Here is a 13,483-nt window from a genome sequence, read left to right on the forward strand (position 1 = left end):
ATATAACATCACCACTGGGTCTGAGGTCACATTCTAAAATTAAAGACATGAACATTTCTGTAGGAAAATGTATGAATATTCATAATAAATGGGACAAATAAAAAATTATAAACATCTTCAGGTCAGGCTAGCACAGGTTTTACTGTCAAATAAATTCAGATCAGGTTGGAATTTGCCCCAGTGGGTTAGAAAATCTTTTGGTTTTCAAGAGTTGTTTGGATTCCTGATCGAGGATGTGTAGGGTAACCCTGAAATTTATCATCCAAACTTCACTTCTGAAAGTAAAGCGGGTGCTGTTAAGAATTACACTGGGAGGAAACGCTGAGAATCTGCAGTAGTATTAGTGTCATTTTTTAGTTTCCCAACCTTCCCATAATCATGGTTAGAGCAACAAGGATAGTAAAATCAAAAGCCATGAGCAATATCTACCAAAGAAGAGAAAATTAAAGGTAAACCTAAGTGACAGGAATCCCCATAAACTCCAAAAGCAACTAAATCTTTAGGAGAGCTACAGGATCTGCATGGCATCCATGTAGGTGGAAGCAAAAGGGAGCTATGGGGCATCAGAGGACCTGAGAACAGGAGAATCCACAGATCCCCCATAGACAGATACTGAGAATGTGGCAGGTCCACCTGAAAACAGCAACTGAACATGAGAGGGATAGTTGCACACTCCAGTTCTCAGGCAAGTGCAAAGATTTGTGGAAGATGTCCAGAGGGCTGCTGTCTGGGTCCTATAAACTCTCAAACAAACAAAGCAATGTCTCCTTTCAGGACAAAGCTCCTCACCTAGAAGAAACATTGGGAGTTAATCCAGAATAGGACAGGGACAGCAAAGAAAAAAATAAGATCCAGATAAAAACTGTGGGCAGGCAACATCAGGGGCGGTTCTCTGAAGTTTGAAGCCATAGTTTTTAAATCACTCCATGGAAAAAAAATCGGAAGAGAGAGCTCTAGAGCTTTGAAATGAGGATATTGAGGTTGTGCTCTAACTCCTCCATCCCCTCCTTAAAGTGAAAGAAAATTAATTTTACATAATAATGACAAAGAAAATACAATTGTGGTTGAATCTCATATAAAGTTTTTATTTTAAATAAGAGAATAAAGAAGAGAATAAGTACCATGTCAGAAAACATGCCCACAAAATTGATAAGAAATGCAGCTACTATTTCAAAATGAGCTAAAAGAAATAAAGAAAATGAAATAAAATTGTGGAAAATATTTTAAACATCATAGGTCAGATTTTTTAATCTAGAAATGAAGTTACAGAACTCAGGAAAAAATTAGAAATAAGTAATAAATTACTTCATAAATGAAGAATAAATGGTACAAAATACATAAGTGAATGAACACAACATATAATGCCTTATGAAATGTAAAGGCAAAAAGGCAAAAGTTTTTTAAATTAAAAATAAATAAAGAGATGAAAAGGACTCAAAAGAAAATAATGGATATAGGAGATGGGAGAGAAAAAGAAAAGCAACATAGGTATAATAGGAGTCCCCCCCCCCCACCTTGAAGAAGAAAACCAAAGCAGTGGAGTAGATCAAATACATACTGAAATCAAGAATTGAAGAAAACTTTCCTGAAATAAAGAGTCACCTTGGGAAACTACATATTGAAAGGACATAGGCATGGACTGGAAAAGGAAGGGAAGGAAGGAAGGTAAGGAAGGAAGGAAGGAAGGAGAGGGAGGGAGGGAGGGAGGGAGGGAGGGAAGTTCAGAAAAACCAACACCGAAATGTAGTTTTGAAAATCTGCTAGACTTTAAGAAGAAAATCTTTCAGGCATTCAGACAAAAAAGACAAGTCAGTTAGAAAGAAAATATGATTATCATCAGACTTTCGAATAACAATGCTTTATATCAAAGGAAAATGATGTGATATCTTTAATATAACCAAGGGAAGAAAATGTGATTTTATATTTCGTACACAGCCAAATTTATATTAAAGTATAAATAATGAGTGTAAACTGTTAAGAACATTAAAAACTCAAAATTTTTTTCTCATGTGCTCTTCCTGAGGAATCTATTCAATAATAAGCTTCATGTGATCGAAATGTCAGGAGAGGCAGTGACATAAGGACTGGTGGTGATTCAAGTCTTGGCATGAGAAAATGGAGATACAAATGTAAGATCAAAATTTTAAAGTAAAAATCTTGTATTCCTGAACTTGAGGTGGAAGTATCAGCATAAACTCATGATATGCTTTATCTTTAAATTTTTCTTAGCTATATCCATCGAAAAGGCACAGAAACCATGACCAATGAATGAACATCCCAAGTGCCCAGTCTTGTGGTCTCTAAATACTGCCTTGCTAAAAGAAAACAGGACTTGTCAGAGCAATAGTTGATTCCAGGACTGCAGCAGGAAACACACAAGATAAGCCTGGACCATCTTGTTCTATTAGAAGCAAGGAAGCTATCAAAGACTATTGGGATCTTGTCAAAGAGCACAAGAGCCAACATGAAGATATGCCCACTGGCCAAACATGGAACAATTTTAGTACCAATAAGGATAATAGCTGTAATAAATTAAAACACATAAAACATACTAAATTCATGAATTATGATGCAAAAACAATAAACTGAAAGAAAAAAGATGTAAGAAAGAAACCTAAAGATGAAAAAAGACTTAATAGACATATCAATGCATGCCCTTGTTTGAATCCTAATTCAAACAAACAAAAAAAATCTTTAAAAAGATCACATTTATAACATTTATGAGAAAAGTGATATTTTTAGCACTTGATATTTCATAATATTACAAAATTATTGCTCATTATCTTAGGTGTGATGATAGTATTATGGTTATGCTTTCTCTTATGTTTTTATCTTTTATAATAATGATGCCTGGGATTTGTTTAAAAGTAGTACAGGAAGCCCAAGCATAGTGGCACATCTCAGCACTTTGAGAGGCCGAGGCAGGAGGATCACTTGAGCCCAGGAGATCGAGGCTGTAGTGAGCTGTGATCGTGCCACTGCACTCCAGACTGGGTGAAAGACTGAGACCCTGTCTCAAAAAAAATGAACAAACAAACAAACAAAAAAAACCCAACAAACAAAAATAGTACAGGAGAAGAAATGAGAATGCATGGAGTTTTATTATTCTGTTGTGTATGTTTTTATACATTTTCGAAGTTTTCCATAATACGTTTTTTAAAAATTTACATCAGGATAAAAGACATAAATTCGGACTGTCCCAAGCAAACCAGGCTGCATTTGGCCTATGGAAAAGAGGTGATAGATTTATGGACCAGACAATTACAGGGACTCAGAGAAGTAGAAGGATAATTGGGTCACACTCCAAAAGGTGTCCAGTATGATTACATTCTGATTTTCTGGTATTTTGGATGTTATTAGCTCATCTATTTTCTTTTATTTTACCTGCCTCAATCTGTGTTTAATTCAAGTAATAACAATTTCTTATTTGAGAAGTTCTGCCATGTGCTTTTTTTTAATGTAGCTCAGTTTCTCCAAAAGAGCCTCTAGCAAACAGGCCACTAAGATTTGGCAGCTTTATTATTGAATGCATTCAATTATCATTTTTAAAGTCTAGCACCACATTCCTTTAATGATTTAGGACCTTGCATGGTTTTAAATGTCTCCCAAAGCTTTCATTGTAAATTGTGTTCAACATCAAAGGAGGTAAGTGATGCCCAGATGCTGTTTACCGCCTGTGAAATTCTCAGCACTAAATGGGACGAGTATCCCTTGACAGATTCAGAATTAGAGCTGGATAGAAAGAAATAACCTTCATTTCTGGATGCTAATCCCAAACCTAGCACTGGGTAGGAAAAACCACACACAAAAGTCTTTTTAAAATGGACCTTCTGCAATGACTCCTCTGCTTTTATTTCAAGTTCCATCAAGAAGCACAGTGACAATTCTGAAGTCCACAGGGGCAAAGAGGTCCCCTGAGGCTACAGCTGATTTAGGGTTTCTATTACTGGATTTCAGTGGCATTTGTTTAAACTGGGCCCCTACACGAGAACCTTAGAAAAGTCCTCCTTATCCTTTATAAGCTCCTTTAAAACAAAATCAAAATCAAGTATCTGGACATTCTCGGCTGTTTTCTCTGCCATGTCCTGCTGGGAGATGTTGTTCGTATGCCAGGTACCATCCCTGATGCTCACATCCGTTGATGTTGGGATATTCGTGTAATTCATAAAGGGGTTTATTCTAAAGAAATATCCCTTATGCTTTCAGGACATATTTTTAAAAGGAAAAACACAAAAGCGACTCCCACTTACCCCAAACCACCATGAAACGTTTGCTGGCTTCGTGTCTTTCTGGCTGGTTGGTTATTTTCAACCCAAAACCCTACTATGAACTATCACAGTAGGGTTTCATATTGAAAACTCTGCCATTTTCATAGTAGAATTTTAAATCGGCCAATAGTAGGGTTTCACGTTGAAAATTCTCCATTGCGTGGTGGCAGAGAGAGCCCTACCGTTCTCCTCTCATGCTAAAATTCATTCCCGTCCCACTGGACACACCTGTCTGTCTGTCCCCAGATGTTTACTAAGGACTGACCATGTTCCAGAACAGTTTTACCTCTGGGGAACAAGTTGCACAGCCACAGGCCTCCTTTCTTTTCTTCTAAAAGGCTTCATGTGGTGCAGGCTAATCTGCGGTGTTGAAGTTGTCCTTGTGTTTCTTTCTTTGTGACCGGGGTGCTGGATCACACTGCAGGTAAGAATGTGGGCCCTGGGGCCAGGCTGCCTGACTTTGGGTTCTGGCTTGGTGACCTCAGACAAGTCACTTAGATCTGCTCTGCCTCAGTGGACTCATCTGGAGGGTGGGGGATACTAAAGTTTCTACCTCCTGGGGTTGGTGTGAGAATAAATCAATACACGTAAATAAATTTGTTGTGAAAATAAATCAATCCACATGAAAGTACTGAGAAAGTGCTAAATGTTCCAGACAAGTCAGCGATTTGTTACGGAAGCAGAAGACACGCTGTCGGCTCCCAGAGGGCTGGTGACTCTCAGGCCTCCCCATAACGTATCCCTCTCCCCTCTCCTCCCCTTTGCAGCCCCCTAACCCTCCTATTGTCATTCTCACCTTCTTCCCTGATCTACTATTTTCTTATACTTTCCAATCATTCACTTCTCTTCAACAACCCAAAAAAGAGCATACACTCTAATCGCATAGCTTGCTTTTTAAAATAATGTCTGTGGAACATAACCTGAGAGTGTTTCCTGGACAATACGTATCAGGGCATGAGACTTCCTGGCCTCTCCCCTCTCTCCTTCTAAAGACGAAGGCTTTCTCATGCTCAGTCCCTGGTCTTGCTTTTGCTGAGATGAGGCCAGGGACGGAGTCGCAGGGCTGAGAGCAGGAGACTCTCCCTGTGCCAGGGAGGGCGGAGTTTTGGCTGGAAAACAGAAAGCCCCTGAGGGGGATGGGAAGAAGGGAGCCAAAGGGATCCGAGGGGCCTTGGGGAACTCGTGTGGGGCTGGAGTTTTGAAATTAAAAAGGGAGAAAAATAATTTGGGGCATTTTGGAGAGAAAGAGTAATAGAGGCTATTTTAGAAGTTTGACTGGGTGCGTGCGTGTGTGTGTGTGTGTGTGTGTGATTTCCCCTCTACTGCCATTCAAGAAAGAGTGCTGCAGGGATGTACACATTACCACCAGGGCTTTCAAAATCTGATTCGTGTTTCTTTTGGATTCTGTGAGCAGGAAGGCGCAAATTTATTCGGGTTACAGTTTCAATAGGAGCTAGCACTCACTAAGCATCCACTATATCCCAGGTACCAGGCTGGGGGCCTCATTAGGCAAAGTCTCTCATCCTCAGAGAAACTGTGCAAAGAAGGTGAGCTGATTCCTTTTTTGCTGGAATTTACTTCCAGTGAAATTAGACAAACTTGCCTTGCACCACACAGCTAATAAGAGACAGAGCTGGGATTTGAACCCAAGTCTGTCTGATTCCAATGCCTGGAGTCTTTCCACAACTTCACTGCATCTGAGCATAAGCCTTTGGAGTGCATGTTTAAAATGTTCTGTTTATTATTATTACTACGTTTTAAAATTTCAGTGGAATGCCTAATGTAATACCATGTGCATTCTAGAATGTGTTGTCCTTAGCACCTCTGAAGTCAGGTACCACCTTGCAGTTAGTGGATGCTGCTGGTCATATGGTGAGAAATAGACTCAAGGAAATTGATAATTTTTCAAATATTTTATTGCATGTGTACATACTGCCAGAGAACGAAGGGCTCTAAGGAGACTGTTTAAGATTTTAGTGCAGCTACTTAAAAATAAGTACATAATGTTGTTTGATTTCTGAGAGGCCTAAAAGAATAGTAAACAAATCGTGCAGGCCGCATTTTAGAGCGTACTACCTGGGAAAAGCATTGTTTGTTCATAGCAAATATGTAACCACAAAACACATTAAAATGCAGAAAAATCATCTGACCAAACAAAATAACGACAAATCAGCTTGAAACTTGTTGCCATCACAGGATATTCAATACGCTCATCTAGGAAAGAAGATGCATTAGTCACTGACCCAACTGTGCACATAATTAAAGGGGTGGCCGCCCTATGATTTATAGGTTGGATCTTCTAATTACTTAGCTGTAGCAATTAGGATTTTCTTTGTATAACACTTCTTCAGGCCAAAGATGCCTTCTATCGCTCGGGCCAGATTTAGGAGGGCAAATTCTGGCTTCCATCCCATCCCCCAGTGCCACCCTCCAGCTGAAGCTATTCTTAACTGGAGATCTTAAAGGCAAGGCCAATGCTGTGAGGAGGAGATGAGAGGAGAGTCACTGTGATGACGGAATGTGATGTCTCCTGGAAAGACCACTTTGCTTGGGGTCTCTTCTCCATTTCAGGAGGCCTGTACCCTTGGAGACATGGAGTTCTGTTTTCATAGAATACAGTAGCTCCCAGACATTTCTTTACTAGAGAAAGATCAGAAGGGGCAGGAGTCAAATAGAAATATATGGCACAGTTTTTAGACCTGTGTATTCCATAACAGTATTATTTTTTACAAAGACTTTAGGAGGCCATTGCAGCAGGACCAGGAAGGGGAGCACATCTATTATTTATCAAATGCATTCCATGTGCAGGGACTCTGCTGGAGTCAAAATGGCAGGGTTCAAATCATGGCTCAGACGCTTACTAGCTGTGTGGCATCAGGAGACTTACTTAACCTCTCTGAATTTCAGTTTTCCTATCTGTAAAATGGGACTAACTAGATGATCTACCTCAAAGAGTTTTAAAGATTAAACAAGATAAAACTTTAAAGCAAGCACTTAGCATAGCTGTCAATCACTTAGCAAAGCACTCAATGCATGCATTATTTGTAGTGTATTTAATATTTTCAACTCTGTGAATCACTGACTCATCATACAGCAAATATTTGAGCACCTATTGACTGACCCAGAAGGCCATATTCTTTGTATTACCCTTTCTTTCCCTCCCAGGATGTAAACCATTAACTCCTAGGCACAGGAAAACCATTTATTATGTTGAATAAGAAAAATTCAACTTTTTGAAGTGTCAAAGCCTTGGATTTAAGCTAGTGTAAATCAGTTTGCAGCTATTACAGCGCTCTGGAGAACACACACCCAAATGTTAGCAGAGCAGAGCCATGTGGCTGAAGCTCCTCGCATCAAAGCAGCCTGCTGGGTTACACCAAGATGGTTAAGTGAAAGCTTGGTGGTGCTTTCCAAAGATTCTGTTCAGGGCCTGGGGAGAGAGGATAGACCCTCACTTCAATTCTGCAAACACTGGTGAGTTATGCCATGTGCGCAACTCTGTGCTGGTGTCTGGGACCCGTGGTGTCTGTTCTCAATAGCCTTGGCATGAACATTCAACGCTCATTGGCCATGCCAGTGACAAGAGTAAGAGCCACTGAGAGAAAGAATAGCTGATGTTGCTTGGTGACATCTAGGGAGGCATCCCAGAGGAGGGAACGTCTGAGCTACTGTTTGCCGTGAAAATAAAGATGGAAGAATTTCATGGAGAACCAAAGAAAGCCTCTAATAAGAAGTTTTGAACTAAATAACAAAAGTGATCATCACAGCTACTGTGGATGTAGTCAAACTCAAAATCCATATTAAACTTTTTTTTTTTTTTCATGTGAAGGATCTTATCTTTTAGCTGCTCTGAACGACTTCCCCAGTGTGAAGGGGTCTCTTTCAATGAGGCTCAGTTAAATCAAGACAGGACAGTGACCTCCAAGGCATCTCGAACTAGGGAGAACACCTAACAGGCATTCCGCAAAACATGCTGAATGGAACGCATGTGCCCACAGAAGGTTCAGCTCCTCCTTTCTTCTACCTAGCCCCAAAGGAACAACTACATTATACCTTGGCGTGTTTCCCTTGGCAAAGAGAATTACAAAATGTATTTTCCTTTCTATTTGTGAAAAAAGCAGTACTCCAGAAGATCATGCTGTTTGAGTTGGCAATACAAGCAAAAGTGGACGCGTGGCCACCAAATAACTTCCCTGGCCATGAAATACCCACCCATCAATTTGCCCTCCAATAAATAGGACTTTTTATCAGTAGAAACAAAATAGTGTTGCCAGCTAGAAAATAGCCCAGCTGGAAATATAACCCTATACCATTTGGTGAGTCCCTGGCTTTGCACTGAAGTGCAACGTGGTTGGAGTGGTGTTTGCTTGTTTCTTTTTCCTTTTTAAATTTCATTAAATAGCATTTACTTGTGACAAAAGTCAAAGGTTTGATGGCAACAATTAGGAAGTGAGCTCCTCTTTCGGTGTACTAGGGGAAAATACTTCAGCTGAGACAAGACCAGCAGCAAACATCATCCTGAGAAGCAGCTGAAAAACATCTCTCCCAAAACACGTCTGTCCCAGCTCAATACACTGCGCATGCGGTGGTCGGAACTCAAGAGGGCTTCCGTCTTCCTCTGCCCAGGGAAGCCAGTGGGACTCTCGTGCTCATTCTGCCCTCTAGTGGCTTCTTTTGTAAAATGCATCGGAAAGGCTACATTTTAAGCAGAGATGACTTTCTTCTTCATTTGATTTCATGTGATTCTTATCTACAATTACAATGCCCAACTATCTTCTGACCCATAGACCTCAGATTCAGTTTACTAACCAAATTGACTAAAATCCTGACATGTATTTAATTAAACACGCAATGAGGGTTAAAAATCTGGTCAATGGTCAGCTTTAAGCCAGCTTGGGTGAACTGCACATGACTTGTATTAATGAACAAATTCACCTGGTGAGTGAAACCCACTGTACTATGTGTTCAAACCCCGAAACACTGAAAGATCAGTGAATTTAATTCATCAAACAACAAATTCATTTTTTAGTAGATTATTGACATGCTGAGGCTAAAATCTATATGACTAAGAATAACAAAATTCATTTGAACGAGAATTAAGCACGACTTGCTTATTATAAAGATACATTAATTAAATCAGTTTTGGCACAAGAATAAAGTTCAGAAACAAACCCACATATTCATGGAAACAATATAGGAGCGATGCATATTTTAAATCAGAGCAGAAGGCACTCACTCATGATAAGTGGTACTGGGGAAACTGATTATTCTGTGCAAAAATAAATTTAGATCATATGTCAAACTATAGAAAAATAATAACTTATCTCAAATGTAATATAGGCCTCATTTTGAAAACGCAAACTTAGACGTTTACAACATAAAAGGAGACTATCTATAATAAATAGGATGCAAAAATACCCAGAAGAAAGCAATAATGGATGTATACAATTATCCTGTATACAACTTTTGTAAGTCACCGTAAACAGTGTCAACAGAAAAGAAGACATTAGCAGCACAAATGTCCAATGAAATCTTAGTATCCAGGCTATATAAAGATGTCCTAGAAATCTATTTTTTAAAGGCAAATAACCTAATAGAAAACAAGAGAAAAAAGCACAAGCAGGAGATTCATAGAAGAGAGAGCCCAAATGGCCAGTATATCGCATGATTTATGAGGAATGAAGGCAATGCAGATCAAAATCTCAATGAGACAGTATTCAGCTCCCAACATATCACTCATTTAGAAAAATCTGGCAATATCAGATCCAGATGAAAACAAGGATGTGGAGAAAGTGGAAATTTTTCTGAACTTGCACAATGGCTATTTAATATTTAACAAACTACTAATTAATAATGAATACCTAATCAATTGAACTTTAATAATAATAACTAGTAGGTATTAAATAAATATATAATGAACATCTAGGTAATGTCTACGAAGCTGATAACACACATTCTGTACAGCCAAGCTCTTCCAGGTCTAGAGCATTTTTTGCATATGTGCACCAGGAGATATGCTGGCAATAATGGGATTGATGGGTCACTGTGGTACAGTCAGCCTCAGGTACCCCAGAGCACCTGTCATACTTCTGGCAGGGCTCAGCATGGTGGTTACAAGCATGGGCTTTGGGCGTCACAGAGACCTGGGGGCTCTCACACTTTGTAGTTATGTAACCTCCAGCAATAGCACCATTTCTCTGGGCCTTAGTTTGCTCATTTGACAGTGAGGATAGTGAGGTCTCTGTCCCAAAATTATTGAGTAATTTAAATGGCAGAGCTATTTTTATGGCCATAAAGTATTTTTGCACAGTGCCTGGCACAGATAAATGGTTGTTATTGTTTTCATTATCAGTACTATAATTATCCTCACTGGGCATTCATACTAATTTATGACTCAGGAGAAATATTTTTTTCTGACTAGGAAGACAGTTATCAAGAAAGAATGTCCGATGATATATTCTTAGGATAGCAAGATTGAGAGTCAGAGTGTTCAAATGGTGAAATAACCAGAGGTGTGTAAACAGTTTCACCATTCATTGGATTATAAACCAAAGTCTCACCAACCCCAAGTCATCATTCTCCCAGAGCAATTATGGTTGGCCCTCTCTCCCTGGCAGTAGAGACTGGTGGGACATAGTAACTCATCAGACTCTCTCACTCAACTTGACACCCTTGGTCCTGCTCATCAATAATGTACCTGCACTAAGTTTGTGAGGTGTCCCATTTTTCACTAAAGACCCTACCTTGTCGTGATGCCCAGCCCCTCACCCAGCCAAGGGGAAGACCAAGAAGTCAGATTTATCTAATGAAGTAGGCTGGCTTGGCATGTGCCTACAGGATTGAGATCTGAAGGATGAAAACCAGATTTAAAAAAAAAAATAGCTCAAAGGCCTCGGAGAATGTGAAAGCCACACAGAAATAGCATAATGAACTGTACTTTACACTCTAAAGAAATTTCCCTCCAAAACTCACAAACGTATTTATATAAGAAATGGCAAATTAAAGAACTCTTTCACCTGTCTTCACCAGAAAGTTTCCTAGGACATAAACTGAACCTAATCAGATTTTATGTGAGCTACTTTCCCCAGGTCTCCAAAATGTTCACTATCCCCTTTAAATTACAGTTAAGGGAAATTCAAAATTGAAACATAAAATAAAATTGCTGAGCTTAGCTTTCACGAGCAATTAATCCTTAGCTTGGGTAATGATTAATGGGTGCTAAGACCTATAAATTTCATAACTTTGTCCTTGATATAGTTATTTTTCTTCCTTAAAACCTAAAAATACAACTTCCCTTTCAGCAAGATAGAGACAGAAGAAGTCCCTGTAGATGAAAGGTGCTCGAGACAGCTCTTCCTCTAAAGGGACTCTCTAATGCACTGTTGGTCATTGTTCCCGAAATTCATTTGCAGGACAGTTGGTGGAGTAGGTTGTAAGAGCAGATTGATTAAAAGAATGCAGAATTTGACACGGCATGCCAAATGTAAGAGGGAAATGCCTGACAAGCAAAGAAATCAGTACCAAGTCAAATAACTTTACATATATGCAAATGGGCTGGAATTGTGCCTGTCAGCCATCACTTTGTGGCCTGAATGCTGAAAGGTATTCAGAACCATAGACAAGACTGGGGGAACCAGAACAAATTTAATTCTTCTACAGCCCTGGACAATTCTCACAGCAGCCAGTATCCACATTCCCCCAGGGCCTGGGCTGTGCCATCCTCCACTGCTCTCCGGGTCGGGCTGCAGGCACTCTTCAACACTTACTTGTTCATGCATTTATGCTGCAGTTATTAATAAAGCATCTTCTACATGCAAACAGTAGGTAAGGTACCTGCCATAAGATGCTTTGGCTTAAGAAGGAAGGGAATTTTCAGGACAACTTCAGGGTTTACTTTGAGTTCTTTGATTGTCCCTCTTTCTAGCCAGGTGAATTTATCTGTCTGCTCTCCCATCTGTTACTACCAAGTTGCCCAGACCCTAACATGACATCCTACATGTTATAGTCTTAGTGTTCATGTCCCCCACAATTCACAGGCTGAAATCCTCACCCTCAAGGTGATGGCATTAGGTGATGGCATTAGGAGGTAAGACCATTGGGAGGGGATTAGGTCATGAGGGTGGGGCTCTCATGAATGGGATTAGTGTCCTTATCAAAGAGGCCTGAGAGACCCCTCACTCCTTCTACCACAGGAGCACACAGCAGAAAGATGCAGGCTATGAGCCAGGAAGTGAACCCTCATCAGACGCCAGATATAAAATCTGCTGGCACCTTAATCTTGAACTTCCCACGTCCAGAGCTGTGAGAAGTAAATGACTGTTTATAAGCCGCCCAGTCTATGGTACTTTGCTATAGCAGCCCAAACATATTGCCCTGCCAGGGAGCACACTGGGATAACCCAGGGACTTCCACGAAGGCTCGTCACCCCTCTCCTGGTGACCCACACCTTTCCCTGGCTTCCAGGCTCCATCCAGAATCCTGCCTGCTTTACTACCCAGCAGATGCCCATAGATTTCTTAATTCTGCTGCTGCCAAACTGGGACCTGTTGTCTGCAAACCTTCCTCGATGCCATCTGGGCATCATGTTCAGAGTCCTTTCCTGTCAGTATAGGTGGAGTTTTCTGGAAGCTGCTGCAGTAATGGAGTTTGGGCTACAAGATGTTTATAGGGGATCCACACATGTAGAAGGAATGAGGAATTTGGGATTGGGCAGAGGGAGAAGTCTGCCAATACGGCGCGGCACTCTAGATGAATGTGGCCTGTCAGAGTTGTCCCCTGTTTAGGCAAAATGGCCAGGGCTTCATCCTCCATCCTCGCTCAGTCACAGGATGTGGGTTCCTCTAAGGGAGGGTGTGATCCTGGGCAAGGCGGCTGTCTACAGCTGAGGAGGTTGCCTCCTGATCCTACTCTCTATTTGGGGTTCTGGGGTGTGTGTCTTCAAGTCTTACACCTATTATCTTCAGTACAGACCCCTGCTGACTTTGACCTCACAAAATTGCCTGCCTAGGGTTCCAATCTGCTTCTGTCATTGTTCATAGACTCTCTTGACTTCTGGCATAGAAGGCAACTCAGCTTCCTAGAACTTATGATTGTCATGCTAATGCCTGGGAGACACAGATACTGGGAAGCTCTGTTGTCAACACCACTGCCCAGATGTGGTCCAGTTACACCCCTTCCCCTCATGCACACCCGCAACCCCCCCCACTATCCCATCC

The sequence above is a fragment of the Rhinopithecus bieti genome, unplaced genomic scaffold, assembly GCF_001698545.2.
Source record: "Rhinopithecus bieti isolate Rb0 unplaced genomic scaffold, ASM169854v2 scaffold_33066, whole genome shotgun sequence".
Lineage (NCBI taxonomy): Eukaryota > Metazoa > Chordata > Mammalia > Primates > Cercopithecidae > Rhinopithecus > Rhinopithecus bieti.